Here is a 15,996-nt window from a genome sequence, read left to right as displayed (position 1 = left end):
TACAAACTTTCGATCAAACCGACATCTGTGATTTATACTCTCAACGTGCTTTCAATACATTTACATAATCAGTTCAATATAATAAAAGATCATAAATTCTACTTACATATTTAGAAACAGTTTCCACAGAGAGAGTAAAAACTAAATCAAGGAATGGTTTAAGCTTCTCTTTTACAGTGACAGTTATTTTAAAACACCTATAATCAAAGCCCCACGGAACAAAAATATATTTTAGAATCATAGAAACAAAGAATCATTTAGGTAGGAAAAGACCCTCAAGATCACTGAGCCCAACTGTTAACCTAAGACTGCTGAGTCCACCTCTAAACTATGTAGCTAAGAACCTAACCTATGTGTCTTTTAAACACCTCCAGGGATGGTGACTCAACCACTTCCCTGGGCAGCCTGTTTCAATGCCTGACAACCCTTTCCGTGAAGAAATTTTTTCCTAATATCCAACCTGAACCACCCTTGAAACAACTTCAGGCCATTTCCTCTTATCCTATCACTTGCTACTTGAGAGAGGAGGCCAACACCCACCTTGCTACAACCTCCTGTCAGGTAGTTGTAGACAGTGACAAAGTCTCAGCCTCAGCCTCCTTTTCTCCAACCCAAGCAGTCCCAGTTCCCTCAGCCATTCCTCGTAAGACTTGTGCTTTAGACCCTTCACTATCTTCACTGGCCTTCTCTAAGCTCTCTCCAGCACCTCAATGTCTTTTTTGTAGTGAGGGGACCAAAACTGAGCACAATATTCAAGGTGCAGCCCCACCAGCACCGAGTACAGTGGCACAATCACTTCTCTAGAACTGTTGGCCACACTATTCCTGATAAAAGCCAGGATGCTGTGGGATTTTTTGGCCACCAAGGCACACTGCTGGCTCATATTCAGCCAGCTGTCAATCAACACCCCCAGATTCTTTCCCACTAGGCAGCTTTCCAGCCACTCTTCCCAAGCCTATAGCGTTGTGTGGGGTTGTTGTGACCCAAGTGCAGGACTCGGCACTTGGCCTCGGTACAGCTCCTATAATTGGCCTCAGCCCATCAATCCAGCTGATCCAGATGCCTCAGAAGAGTCTTCCTAGCCTCAAGTAGATCAACACTCCCACCTAGGTTCGTGTTGTCTGCAAACTTACCTAAGGTGCCCTCAGTCCCCTCATCGAGATCATCAACAAAGACATCAAAGAGAACTGGCCCCAGTATTGAGCCCCGGAGAAAACTTTCTTTCCTCCCAAGGGAGAAGGATAAATACATTTACTATTCGAATGGGAAAGAAGGCACATGAAAACAGATTTTCAGAAACTCAAATTTATAACCTTTCTTGGACACCTCAGCTTTACTTGTTATTTGGATTTCCCCACTTTAATTAAGAACATTTCAGGAACTTCATACTGACCTCTGTGCCACAGTCCTTTCCTACACAAGTAGCTCTCCCCAGAAACACCTGCCAGGGCCATCCAGTAAATCAAACTGATCATATCAAGGGGAGAGGTTGTTTGGTGCTCTGAAAGACCTTAGGAAGTAAGGAAGAGCAGGAATTGCTCATGTCAATAAGACAGCCTGATGCCTTTTCCCTTCTCTCCTTCCCCTTCTTTGTCTCCTGGTAAACATAGCAACAGCAGCAGACTTCCTGACCCTGCACTACACATGGGATTCCTCAAAAAATTTTGATTTCTTCCTATGCTCCCTGACTCACTGCTAATTAATCTGCACTCCACTTTCTGCCCTAGACTCAACTGATAAATATAAACAGGCACAAGACATTTGTCCAAGCACTGTAAAATATATATTATGATATTAGGATTCACCCTGTCCTGTGAACACTTTCATTAAAGGCTGAACTCCCACTGACTGCTAAGGTAGTACTTTCACATCTTAACTCTGTACTCCCTACAGAATATTAGAAATTTTCTTGAGATGTTTTAGGAAAGAATCAACTATTAGGAGAACATTACTGTATTAAAGGGGACTGCAGATTACTAAAAATTGAAATTGTCCAAGGCAATATGAGAAAATTTGAGTTATGATGCTGAAAAGTGTGCATATATAGCTATAAAACATTATTGGAAATTAATACGTTCACAACCATAGGCAGGCTGCCTTTAATTAAAATACAATAACTAATTTAAAAAAACACACAGAAAAAAATAAAAAAGAAAAAATAATATTGAAGATACTTTTATGTTCTGCTCCATGCCAAATAATTTCATAAAAAAGACAGAAACATACTGAATGACTTATATAATGTAAGATAAGAAATATGAAGGTTTTCATTCTGAACACCATTGTAAAATCACCCTCCAATATTTCTTTTCAAAATATATCATGATTAAAGTTTTCCAGCCACCTGACAGAATACTTTACTCTGAGCATTATTTATGCACCTAAAAGAAAACATATCTACAAGTTGGGGGTTTTTTTGTTGTTTTTTGTTTGGTTGGTTTAGTTTGTTTTGTTTTGGTTGGTTTGTTTGTTTTTTCTCTGGAGAAGCTGCACAGTGAATTATTTTTAAAAAAGTAAAAAGAAAACCCATAATATATATTTTTCTAGTGTCTTTGTTTGTTAATTGTGTACCTAGCAGTTTCATCAGGAGAATAAATCACAGAGTAAATATATCTATATAGATACAAGTATACATTAAAAATGTACATGTACCTAATTTTTGACTAGACATGAAAACTGGAGAGACGTTTCTCTTTTTGTAACACCAGAGGTCAATATTTATTTATATTCGTAACAGCAGATTACTATCCTAAATTAACGACAGGTGAAGTACAAACCAGATTTATACTTATGGATAACGTTAATTAACAGGGAGTATTCTGACTAACAACATAAAGGAAAAAAACATTAATGTGAAGACAAGTAATTTCTAATAGGAAAATTAGAGGCTACTTTTTACAGCTAAAATCCAAAACCTTTAAGAAAGACTGATTACACATTTATTAATGTACATTCTTATTCATTAAAAGTCAAAGGCAGTATCCCATTACAATCTCTTTAGAAAAATCTTGTGGCAGATCAGGACCTTACTGCTTAGAGTCGCCACAATTAATACAGCCATCAAGCAGATTTGTTACAGAGTCATAGCATGGTGTTCATTTGAAGAACTGAAATTCAGAAGACATACAAAGGACAGTCAGGGCTCTTTGGGAGGTGTGTTGCAGGGGAAGGCTACCAACATCCCACAGAACCTTCTCTCTGTAAGAACGTCAGGGCAAGTTGCTATGTCAGAGCTTCAGATACAAACCCATGGAGAAAGGAAAGAGGCCAATGTAAAATGTTCCGTGACCCAGACTCTGCTGTGGTTGTTATCTTTAAGATCCAACAGCTTCCATCTGTGACAATTACCATTACCTAGCACTTGCACAGGTATTTTTTTTTCCCTCTGACTGATGTAAAATAGAAGTCAGAGAAGTTAGAAGTTTGATCAAATACCTTTCTGAGTTTGTTCTCAAATGCTCACAATCTGATGGTCCATGCATAGTTTTTCGTGACTTAACACTATCTAGTGAAGTTTTTGGGCAAAGTAACAGCTAGTTTAAGAACACAGGAATTCAGTGTAGCTTTTTTGGACTCTTTTTTGGACTCAGCAGTGTTAGGTTTATGGTTGCACCCTATGATCTTGGGTCTTTTCTAACCTAAAAGATTCTACGATTCTATGATTTTATGTTACAAACAACATAGATTAAAAACATACTAAGAAGCAGCAAGCAATACAGACTAGCTACTTTCCCAGCTCCACTAGTCAGTAACTAGGCTATTCTAATAATAGCTGCACATTAAAGAATTACATGAAAGCATGTCCATGACCTAAGTTATTAGAAATGTGCCAAGAGTGTTGCCTTGCTACATACATACTTCATAATTTAGGCTACCCAGTTGAGCTTCACTGCATTGCTACAATTAACGTATATGTGCTTTGTGAATTAAGTTTCATCTTCTTTGATGCTGCTGAAGACAACATTGTGCAATGTCTGATTTTTTTCAGTATGTAAAAGTTAACCATTACAAATACAGAAAAAATAATGTGCATAAAACCTGGAAATATGTGTTTCATTTCTTTTCCGATGCAGAAAAAAATAGCTAAGCAATACAGTCCAATATAGGATATGTTATATTAAAAGAGGAGAAAAAAGTTATGAAATATTAAAAACATTTTCTTAGAGTGAAATAAACGGTGAAAAAAAAGGGCAGTCAGTGAACAAAAGGAAAGGAGAAAGCACTGCACAGTGCTCTTTCAAGAATTTTTTTCCATAATTACCTCTTTTCCCAATTAAAGCAAATAGTACAGCATAAACCCAGATGAAATATCCAGAATATCTAACTAAGTTTCAAAATAAACAGAGGGAGATTTAGAAAAATAAAATAGCCTGGATTCCATGAAACTAACAATGAAGCCGAATTTTAACTTACTCTCATCAGACCTCAGAAATGGCAAACTGTTAATGAAATGTTACTGAATTGATACTTTTTTGTAGATTTGAATAAGCCTTGAGTAGCACAATACTCCTGTTACTGGGGTGTTATACAGACAATACTACAGCCTAGAATTCTACAATATGGAGATTGAAAAGAAGAGAAAACTCAGGGTAGCTAAAATCAACATTGCTTATTCAGAGGTTTGCTTGGGTAGCAAGGTGGCGAGGGTTGGCTAACATTGCACATTTCAGATATTCAGTCTTCAGCTGCAAATTCTTTATTTGTATTTTATCCATTTCTAAGGACTCTGCAGGATTCCTGTGCATGTTCTTGGTATTTATTTCTTTGGTTTCAGTTTTACAGGATTCAAAGCTGTGTGGTCAAAAAGCCTCTTAAAACCTCAACACAGTTGAAGTGAAACATCTAGCTCTGATTTTGAAAGTGCTAAATATGTTTGGGAAAGCATCTTCATAAATATAGCGTCAAAGCTGTTTGCTCACTTTCAGATGTCACCAGTTTCCACATTTCTATGCCACTTTGCCTGCAGACCTTGTAAATCCTCCTACGCTGAAATCCATGCATGTAAAGCTAAAGCTGAAGACATCAAAATATTGCCTTGCCCTGGTTTTCAGAACTTTGTGTTGCTCAGAGACCACTGCAGGCCACTAATGAAAGCAGTTCTGGCTTATTGTTACAACAACGAGTAAAAAAGAATATACTTCAGATTATTAATCTCCAATTTACAGTTAAAAAATGGAGGAAGGATTACCTGTGAGTTTGCTTCTGAAGAAGTACAGTTACATGACTGGTGAAGTAAGAAGGCTTATTGTCTTTTCATGGGAGGGCATCACTCATTTGCAAGTAAATGTGTCTGTGATTAAAAACGTAAATAGCTTACAAACCCTGAGGATCCAGCTATGATACAGGCACTACCAAGCACACACAAACACACATCCAGACACAGATCCTATACAGCTCCGTGTCCCTCATGAGACATGTCGGTTCTCACCTTACAGAGCTGAGAGTTCAGTAAATAAGAGCTGAATTACTCTTAGACTTCAAGAAAAAGACTGTTTCAAAGTAAAGGTTCTGATGTTACAGAAAAAAATGGTTGCCTCATTGGGTGCAATCATATATAATTTTGGAGGGGCTACATAAGTAGTATTAACTACTATGTGGTGTTTTAAGAGGCCACAAAGTGTATTTTTTATTCTTTGATTTTTGTAGTACAATAAAGAAGGATTTCTTTCGCTACAAATAAATACATGAATAGATAAGGGCCAGCTATGGAGAGATGGAGAGATGGAGAGATGGAGAATTTTTACCAGGGTCTGTAGTGACAGGACAGCGGGCAATGATTTTATACCAAAAGAGGATAGGTTTAGATTGGACATAAGGAAGAAATTCTTTACTATGAGGGTGGTGAGACACTAGAACCGGTTGCCCAGAGAAGCTGTAGATGTCCCATCCATGGAAGTGTTCCAGTGCAAGTTGGATGGGGCTTTGTCACCCGGCTCTCATGAAAGATGTCCCTGCCTATGGCAGGGGGGATGGACTAGATGACCTGTAAAGGTCCCTTCCAACCCAAACCATTCTGTGATTCTATGATAAAATATCAATATGCAACCACAAAATAATTTTGAACATGTGTAGGTATGTGAGGTTAATGGAGTCCTTTTCTCCAACAGCCCAAGTACCCACAACTGCCCCTCGTAAGACTTGTGCTCCAGGCCCCTGATCAGCTTTGTTGCCCTCCTTTGCACTCTGTCCAGCACCTCAATGTCTTTCTTACGATGAGGGACCCAAAACTGAGCGCAGTATTCAAGGCCAGGCCTCACCAGTGCTGAGTACAGTGGCACAATCACTTCCCTAGTTGTGCTGGCCACACTGTTTCTGACAAAAGTCAGGAGGCTGTTGGCCTTTTGGACTGCCTGGGCACACTGCTGGCTCATGTTCAGCCAGCTGTCAATCAGCACCCCCACATGTCTCTCTGCCACACAGCTTTCCAGTCACTCTTCTCTGAGCCTTTAGCATTGCATGGGCTTGTTGTGACCCAAGTGCAGGACGCGGCACTTGGCCTTGTCAAACCTCATACACTTGGCCTCAGCCCAACAATCCAGATGGTCTAGACCCCTCTGTATGGCCTTCCTACCATCCAGCAGTTCAACACTTCCACCCAATTTGGTGTCATCTGCAAACTTACTAAGGGTACACTCAATCCCCTCACCCAGATCATTGATAAAGACATTAGACAGAAGTGGTCCCCACACTGAGCCCTGGTGAACACCATTCATTACCAGCCACCAACTGTATCTGGCTCCATTCATCAAAACTCTTTGAACCCAGTCCTCTACCCATCCAGGCTATGAACTGCCAGCTTCTCAAGGAGAAGGCTGTGGGATACAGTGTCAAAGGCTTTACTGAAGTATAAGTAGACAACATCCACAGGCTTTCCCTCATCTAACAGGTGGGTCACCTTGTTGGAGAAGGAGATCAGGTTGGTCAAACAGGATCGGCCTTTCATAAACCCATGTTGACTGGACCTGGTCGCCTGGTTTTCTTCTATGTGCCGTGTGATATCACTCAGGTTGATCTGCTTCATGACTTTCCTTGGCACCAAGGTCAGACTGACAGGCCTGTTACTACACAGATTCTCATTCCAGCCCTTCTTGTAGATGGGCATCACATTTGCCAACTTCCAGTCAATTGGGACTTCCCTGGTTAGCCAGGATTGCTGATAGATAATGGAAAATGGTTCAGTGATCACCTCTGCCAGCTTCCTCAGTACTGTTGTGTGTATACCATCTGGCCCCATAGACTTGTGGATGTCCAAGTGGTGTAGCAGGTCGCTGACCTTTTCCCTTGGAGAAGTCTATCTTACATACAGTTGTGACCACATCTGCGAGTGTTTGGCAGGGAATGAAATGAGTGAAATATAAGTACTGCTTATATCTGAAACAGCTATTTACAAGAGGAAAGAAATGAATTGCTTGTAAAAATCTCATTTTGCTTTCAAGATCTCTGAAAAAGCAAAGTCAATAGCCCAGTGACCATGAGTCATATGATGAATTCTACTTAAATGACAGCTTCCTTATATGTTCCTCTGGCCTGTGGACTGACACATGTTTTATTGCACTACACAGGATTAGCAGAGACTTTTTTCTAGTACTCTGGGAATAAAGCATAACATTTCTCCTGCAATTAAGTGATTTTCCCAGTAGTTTGCAGAAGAACTATAGTCAATTTAAGTTTCTTATACGAATGCCTGACAAGAGTTGAAAAGCCACATCTTCCAGATGCAAGATCTCTTAATTCTTAAAATCTTAGTTGCTAAACCTTTTGATTTGTTTGCACTAAGTTTTGTTCCCTTTACCTTTGAAAGTTTTGAAGTTAGTATTTCATGTATATTCCAAAATGTTTACCCTCATTAGTAGCTCAACAATTCATCCATTGACAAATCTTATTGATAATCAGCACAAAACTGAATGGCATTTTCTTCCACAAAAGTGCAGCATGTAAGAACCAAATTAAATAAATATTTTAAACTTCCTTCCACTCCAGCTGAAAGATGAAGTTTTTGTTTGAAGACCCAAGTACAATGTGCAGTCTCAAGCAATAATGCACCCTGGGCAGCAGTTAGTTAATCACTCTGCAAACACCAGGGGATTCCAGGTTGGCCATGAGGCAGCAGCATCCCCTAGGCATCAATGAAGCCTCCCATGTCCAGGCTACATGAGCAAGACTGCAACCAGAAGTTCCAGAGATGGATTCTGCCCCACTGTCTGGGACCCACAAGATGCACTTGAGTGCTGTGCCTAGACTGGAGCTCTAGTGTAAAGGACAGACACTGAGGTACAAAGTGTGAGTCCCATGGACATCATTGAGGCTATTGGGGTCTGGAGCACTGGTTGTGCAAGGACAGGCTGTGGGAGCTCGGTCTGTTCAGCCTGAGAGGGGATGGCTTTTGGGGGATCCAACTGATGTCTACAGATGCTCACTAGAAAAGAGAATATGGAGGCAGACTCTTCTCAGATATTCAGTTACCAGATGATAGGCAAAAATTACAAGTTGAAATAAACCAATTCCGACTAAATTTACTTTTTTTTTCCATTCTGAGGGTTGTGAAACACTGAAACAAGCTCCCCAAAGAGGCTGTGAGAACTCCATGCTTGGAGATACTCAAAATTTTGCAAGACAAAGCCATGACCAACACAGCTTAACCAAGCTAGTTTGGCCTAGATGATTTCCAGAGGTCACTTCCAAACTAAATTACTTTATGCTTCTATTGTATGTATTTTCTATTTTTCAACATTAAGAGCACAGTTCTCATATTCCTTACTGTACAAGCTGTTATAAGAAAACATATTGAAAATTTCCAAATGAAAAATGAGAACTCTGGCCCCAGACAGGCCATTGCATGGGCCTTTGGTACCACCTCTGTACTAGTGAAGCATCCTGTGGACAACTTTCCTCTCTACTAAAAGAAGAGAGAGTTAGTTGTGGCATGTATATAGAAAAAAAACAACCAAACCAAAAACAAAACCAAAACCAAAAAAAAAACAAACCATGATGGAAAAGATTTAATTTCCATGTTGTAATTGGGAAAAGGGCAAATTTTTCAAAGCATGTGCGTTATTTTTATTATTGTTATTATTATTTTCAGCAATAGATTGTACTTCTTGAGTCAAAAAGATCAGTGTAACTATAGAAACACTGGTTTACTGTTCAATCAGTCTAAAAATAGGTGCTATGATGGATATGTTAACCTAGCCATGAGATCAAGATTGTCTCTACATCATCTGTGGTTGTCTAGTATTTTTGATGTAAGCCATGCTATGAAGAGTATAGTTAACAGAAAACTGCAGAATAAAATATATACTAACTTTCCAACCATTTATTATAGGTCACAATCAAGTACACCTGCTGATCCTCTGTATACATAATTTTATTTATTATTTGCATTGTATTTTAAAGGCACATACATTTACAAATAAATAGAAAGAACATTATTTATATACAGATATAACGCAGAATTTATACCACATTGAAGCAAATTAAATAGTTCAGTGACAGTTCTGATTATGTATAAACAAATGAAGTAACCCAATTAAATTATTTTTTGTCAAGTACTTGCAAAATGGATGGTTTAATTTTACTACAGAGCATTCATTTAATTTCATTCTTAACCACAGTAATGAAAATACAAAAAAACTTTATGTAGAAATTATAAAGAAATAGTCTACATTTTAGACTAATATTAATGCTCTCCATAGCATTAACAGAGATTACCAGCTACAGAAAAGCTACTGGGAGTTCTGTCAGTATTCAGAAAAAACATGCAGTAATGTCAATTGAGTTCAAGTTATAAAGAACCACAGGTGATATCATAATCTAGTTTTCCATTGTACTGTGCACTTTTACACCTGCTGAATAGACTAAGAATGATTATCTGTCAAATCAAAATGGTAATGTTGTACATCTGCTTTGCATGAGGATGAAAGGATTGCAGAGAACAGAAGAGGTACAGAAGAGGCTTTTGGGACAATTTTAAAAGCTCTATGTTGTAAGCCAAGATAGCCCAGTTAAATAAAATGAGAGTTAATGGTTGTAAAAGAAACATACATAATAAAAAAGCAACTTACTGTAATGCCACACATCTATAGTGTAGTAGTATATGTAGACAGAAATTGAATCTGCACCTTTACAATATTTTTATGCTTTAAGTTGTGTTCATACATTACATTACATCACGTCATTAACAAGTCGTCTACAATCTTTTGGGGTTTTTTTTAATAAGCATCCCCTCTTAGTGAGAAACACCTGCTCTACAGATCATAAACAATTAATGAAATATAATGTAGTTTATCAAATCTCACTGTAAGGTAAAGAGAGAGAAAAAATACTTTGTTTTATCTGATTTAATATAAATAGAATTAGTACTGTTAATATTATATACAATTATTATTATTATATACGACATTCCTCACTGAATGAGGCAACCGAACAACTGCATCACCTCTCATGGATCATGCTGTAATTGCTACAGTTTACCATTGCACATTAATAATTGGGTTTACTTAGTTAATACTTGCCTTTTCTGCCAGGGTTCTCCAGAAAGTATGTATGTTTTCTGCTTGCTATGATATATTAGGTATCAATGACAAATCAGCTGTCTCAGGCAGCACTTAGCCTCTTAGCTCAGCAACTCTGTGACTGTTCCCACTTCAACCCTTCTTTTTCTCAGTCATGCACTGCAGTCATAATGAAGTCATCCATCCTCCTGACAACAAAGAAGACCTTAACCCTTTTATACAAGTGTCAACTACAGAATCTTTAATGGAGGAATGCAGGAAATGTAGAACTACTAACAACAACAACAAGTTAATGCTACCAAAGGCATATTTTTTGTCAGGCAGACTAATTTGCATGTAACTCTCATACATACAAACACTTGTATATCTATTGTAGTTTGTTTGTAGAGGGCATCTGATGACACCGCATAATGAAACTTGCTTCTTTTTATTTATTTATTTTTAAGCATAAGTCAGGGATGATTGCACTGTTCAAAAGAGGTAAAACTTTGACATCAAACAGTCATCAAAGAAGGTCTCCAGCAAGACCTTTCAGTCATGCCTGTAAGTACACACTGTGTACTGTCAAGAGAGAAGGATGGTAAAATTTTAGCATTTAAAGTGGACAAAACCTCTTTGTTTTTCCACCCAGGAGGACTGGTGCTTTAGTTACTCCAAGTACAATAATTCAGGACTCAGATGATTGTATTATAATGTTCTGAGAAGACAGTACGTCAAACAAAGTCAGGACCTATTTTCCATCTGTGATACTATCATAGCAACCTGCCTTTGGGGTAAGTGCATGTACATGGATATAGTGGAAAAACCTTTAATAAACTTTTATTATTAAAGAGAAAGTAGATGAAAAAGTAGTTGTAAAATGTGGCAATTGAAAAAGTTAGTGATAGAGCTGGACAACAAAAAACAATCATGGAATATATATAATTTTTTTGTCTGAAGCTCAAACAAGATTTTAATGTGGATTTGTATTACACAAGCAATAAGAATAATGTCTTGTTTTACTGGATATCATACATGTATGTCATGAGATTGAATCTTTCCCCACCATTGTCACAATGTTACAATGCAAACAGACAATCTAATATCACAGATTCAAGGGGTGTTTGATTTCAGTGCAAGGCAAGTGTACTTCACATCAATTTTTTGTGAAATCTTTGTGAAATATTCAGCTGCAGCAGGGTCTTCTGACTTCCCATCCAGTTCCTAAGCTACATGACCATTGTTTTCCTTGTCTAGGCAATTGTTAACATTTTCCTAACCTCGCTACAAAATAAATTGCTTAGGATCACATTCATGCCATCTTCATTTAATCTAAATAACAAGCATCCACTCCAAGTATCATGACCCCTCCTTTTGCATGTACTAGTGTGTTCTTGGATGACTTTATCACAGCTTTTTATTTCATTTCATTTACTTTACTTTCTCTGCAATCTCCATAGGGAGAAGTAGTAGTGTCCATTTCAGTTTCTTGAAGTCAGCAATTACTTTATTCATAAATTCTTTATACCTGGGAAGAGACAAATGCTTTGTTTACAATGTATTTAATAATTAAAATATTTAAGTATATTTTTTGTAGTAGATAGTAAATATTATCTAACAAGTATATATTACCTTTCTAGGCATCTTTCGCTATTTAATTAAACAAAAAAAAAAAAAGATAATCTACTTCATAGTAACCACCAGAAAGTATATTCATTACTTTTATCTACAATTTAAAAACACCAAAAATTCTGTGCTTGGTACAGAGGACCATGCTTCAGTCTACGTTTTCGTGGCATATTCAAATTCTTGGGTATGGTCCATAAAGAATTTCTTAAGCAGGCTAAACAAAAGTTCAGGTTTTACAACAGCTCTACATTAAGGCTGAGTTCAAAGCAGACAACCTTTTGGCTTATTACCAGAAAATGCTGGTCAGGGAGCTTTGAGTTTAACACCATGTTATCAAAAACAGTCAGGATTAAGCCCTGGGATATCCCCATAATTACTTTACCTGCAATAAACCTGGGCTTAATTGGAGAAATAGTCTGTCAGGCTTCCAATTTTTATAACATAGCTACTCAAGTAACAGGAAAAGATGATCCAGTTCTCCATCTTCTCTCTGTTTTCCTTGAACAGTGACAACAGTTTATAGCTAAAGACTTCTTATTGAAGCAAAAGATACATGGTGGTGTAAGAACCTGGTTCTATTTAAAATAACTTGAGCATATTTTTTTAATGTAGAAGCGCTGAGTGACTTGAAACATGATCAGCAAAATAAAGAACAATCATTTGGGGAAACTCCTTCAAGATTTTGACACAATACAGTAGCAATTTAAGGCATACTGAGATGAGTAAAAAAAAAATCAGATCTTATGGATAAGAAAACAGAACAGCTTTTTAGATTTGGGGTACACCTATACCTCTTTTGCTTGTTTTAAATTGCAGATGTCATGCCTCACTTATTTAGCTTTTCGTTAATTAGCATTGCGATTTTTCAAAGGATGGGTCGACTTCAAGAAAAAAATCTCAGTGTGTATTTTCTTAATAATCAAATAAATGTCTGAGCCCTATGAAGGCAATGAATGGTACCTGAACTTCAAAATGTTATAGTTCTATTTAAAACTGACAACTCTTAAGATTCCAGAGATAAAGCCAAAATCTCCTATCCCTCTTAAGTAGCAAACCTTTGTTTTCTCACTGTAATAAAATAGCATGAATTACAACAATAGCACAACTTAAAGAAATGAAGAAGAGTTAATATAATGAAAACCTCTCTAGGGGCTACTGTCATTACCCATTAAAAGGTAATTGACAAGTTCTTCTTAATTTGCTATTAATCTTCCACATTTCTCCCACAATTTAGTACAGCAACATTTTATTTAATTAGTATGCTCATTATAATTGTTTGTCATAGTGGTTTGTTTAGTTGACACAAGTTGTCTAACACCGACTGTACAGATGGCAGAGTACCAGTGTCTAGTCTCAGAGGAACTATTTGACCACTGCAGTAAAAGAGCAATAAACAAAATAACAACATTGCAGCCCACTCCAGTTTATGTAGGCAGTCAGCCTTTTATCACCGTAAAACCTTGAAATGGATGTATGAGTGCTGCCGCTATAAACAAAGAGTTGTTTACAGCTCTAGGATGGCAGATACCAGTACTGGCCTAGAAGCTTCAGCAGCCTTAATGTCAGAAACTGACTAATGTGGAGAAACATACTGTGACTGGTTTTATGGAGAATATGTTTTATAAACCTCAAGGGACAATTTATCACAAATTCATCCACTCTGCTGCAGATTGCTGCTTTAATGTTGAATACTGGATTTCAGTCCACACATCAGCTCAAGCAAAAAAGGGAGGGGAATAAAAGGGTATACTAGCTTCTTTTCAATTCATCATGATAATTTGTGGATTTCTTCATAGAATATGTATTTTAAATACCTATTTTCCCATTTGTACAAAGAAAATATCCTGTGATGTATGGGTAGTTTATCAGAAAAAGTCAAACCTAATTGTTGCTATATCCTATTTCAATTCTTCACATTTTTGCATACTGTTGTTTGAACCGCATGTGTGCCATTTAATAATAATAAAACCCACTTCTTATGGCACTAATAGGCAGGCAAAGATGCATCTGTACTCCCATATTGAAAAAAAAAATGTATATCAAGAGCAGACAAATAAAAGAGATTCTGCACACAGAGATTTTGTTATCCCTTTGTTGAATATCACTATCAGTGGTGAATAAGTCATCACCTTCTTCTTCCATCCCTTGACAATAATGAGATAGGTGGCAATTATTACATTCATCACTGTATTTCCTTTACCTTTTCTCTTTGCACAATAATTCAGATTGGCAATGTGAAGTCCAATGCCGAGCACTGCGTGGAAACTTTACATTTTAATTCAGGACTAAAAACCTGGTTTCTTTCCACTAATACCAATTTCATACTAACTTAACTCCACAGAACTACATAAAATTTACACTGAATGGAAAACATCAGATAGGAACAGAGATCTAATACTAATGGCACTCAAGTCTTCCTTCCAAAGTAACATTTTCAAAAGCACTTAAGGCAAGATTTAAATCTGCAAAAGATTTCTTTCATGACTATATTTATACTTTAAACCACATATGTCAAATACCTGGACCACGGGCCCACCATCTTGTTTTGTGCAGCCTGGCACTTTGCTTCCACCCAGTGCAGTGCCAAGCTCCTTGCCCCTATTCTCCTGTCAGCGCGCGAGTCATGCGTGCAGCGTGTGTGACACAAGTTGCACACAGCATGAGCTGCAGCCGTAGCTACATGAGAGCAGTGAGCCTGTGTAAGAAGAGTAATAGGTGAGACTGATGGGGAACACTAGTAACTGCCTTGGGACATTGAAAGACAAGACAGACAAGAATTAAGCAGGGGGTGCTTAAAGGGGTACTCTCCACTGGGCCAACATTTCATTTAATTTTTTGATAAATTAGCCAGATATGTGAACTTTAGCAATTACATGTTATTTAAAAAAAATAAAAGTAAAAAGATATTTTGAAACCAGCAGCCAGGGTCCCAGTCATGAACTCTACATTGTTTTCCATGGATATGGCCAGCTCTGCCGCATGGGGAAGCGGGTTTGAAGGAAAGGTGAGCCTGTGTGAGAGGGCCTGAGTATTATTTAACCTGGTCCTAAAGGACACTTTGGTCTTTTACTTATGTGGCGCACCATACTACCTTTGGTGGAACAACGTGAATCCAAAAATGTCCAGTAAGAGAAAGTGTGGTGCAGAAGGAAGGCAATTTAATGATAGATGGGAAAGCGAGTATGTTTGTGTTTCAAGGAGAAAAAACAGCATGTCTTTTGTGTTATGAGACACTGCCAGTGACAAAGGAGTACAATGTACATAACCAAGTGGCAAACACAAGACCTAAAATTACATTCAGCCCTCTGAAGGCAACCACGAGGCTGACATAGCCACTGGTGAAAATGAGTTTGACACCCCTGCCACAAAGCTTGACTCGTATGTGGAAAGTCACTACAGCTCTTACAGCTCTTTTTTTTTTTTTTTTTTTTTCTTTTGGAAGGCTCAAAGAGCTTGTTTGAACTTTTCATCTGAAGGCTAGAATAAGAGTCAACCCCACTGGCAAAAGGAACACAGATGGACTGGTAAAAATTACTGCTAACAAAACACCACCTTTATTTAATATCAAGCAATGCATGCACATGAGACAACACCTGCAGGAACATAGACCAGAGGTACTGCATGGGAATAAGGATATTTCTGCATTCCTTGAATGCACCTTATCTTTATTTTGGAAACCTGTTACCATGCTCTGTGCCACCCCAGGAAGGAAACCTAGAACTCATCTGTTCCTGCTTCCATTAGTCAACTACATAACTTATCTAAAATTGTTGGAAGGGCAAAGGGACAGATACCACTTGGAAAGTGTTATTCAGGTTGAGACAAGAACAAAAGTGACAAGTTCTCCCAGCCACTTTCTTATGCTGTGTAGCTTCTC

Source organism: Streptopelia decaocto, assembly GCF_964273445.1.
Source record: "Streptopelia decaocto genome assembly, chromosome: Z".
In the NCBI taxonomy this organism is placed as follows: domain Eukaryota; kingdom Metazoa; phylum Chordata; class Aves; order Columbiformes; family Columbidae; genus Streptopelia; species Streptopelia decaocto.
The sequence above is the reverse complement of the archived record's forward strand: the minus strand, read 5'-3'. Positions refer to the sequence as shown.